Source organism: Aphanomyces invadans (assembly GCF_000520115.1).
Source record: "Aphanomyces invadans strain NJM9701 unplaced genomic scaffold supercont1.28, whole genome shotgun sequence".
Classification (NCBI taxonomy): domain Eukaryota; phylum Oomycota; class Saprolegniomycetes; order Saprolegniales; family Verrucalvaceae; genus Aphanomyces; species Aphanomyces invadans.
In genome coordinates, this window is record NW_008580173.1 from 699,473 (window position 1) to 700,369 (window position 897).

Below are 897 nucleotides of genomic sequence, written 5' to 3' on the forward strand. Positions count from 1 at the left end.
TGTCCGCGTGTATGGATCATTTCACCAAGCGACGCGTGGCGTGGTTTAACTTGGCGTTCGAGGAAGAGCCTCGTGATCTGAACTCCCTGAAGAAACGCCTCGAAACGACGATCCTTTTCGACGTAAAGATCCTCGACGCCGAGTCTCGTGTTAGCAAGATGCTGGACGAACTCATGAGGGCCCTGGAGCGCGACAACCAGGAGTGGATCCTCTACGAGGAAGGCAAGGTTGTCGTGGACCTTATGGTCAAGGCGGTGCGGCCTTCGATGCTACAGTCGGCCGTAAAGAAGCAAATGCAACTGTAACGCAACAAGCCATTGCGTACGGATGTGTTTCGCTTCGCTCGCTGGCTGCGGACTTTCACAGCCGGCTACCAAATGTACGGCGGGGTCGAGGACGAGGAGAAATCCGAAGAGGCCTGACGAGAAGAGGCTAGACGGGGGAACAGGCCCGGCGAAGCCTAGGTCCTCTGACGGGGTGGCCAAGCCGGACACACCGCTCGCCCCTGCGAGGAAGCCGGCGGCATGTCTGAAGTGCAAGTCTAGGCCCATAAGGTCACAGACTGCCCAAAGACTACCCCTGGTGAGACGCAAGACCTCCTAGCTGTGCAAATGCAAAAGTGGAAGGATGCTCGTGTGGTGCGTCCGACTTCTAATGTAATCGATCTCGGCCCGACTCGGTCAAAGATCGAAGGAGGTGTCACCGTCGCGGATGTCGTCGTGGTGGACAACCTGCTACTTGACACGGGTGGCAACGTCAATGTGGCATCTGTGGGGCTGGTAGAGGCTCTGGAGAAGGCGAACGTGGCGACCCAGGTGGTGGTGGACGACACACCGACTGCCCTGTACCCGTACGGCAAAGCGACCAAGCCTGTGCTCCTAAGCCGACGCTTACGCC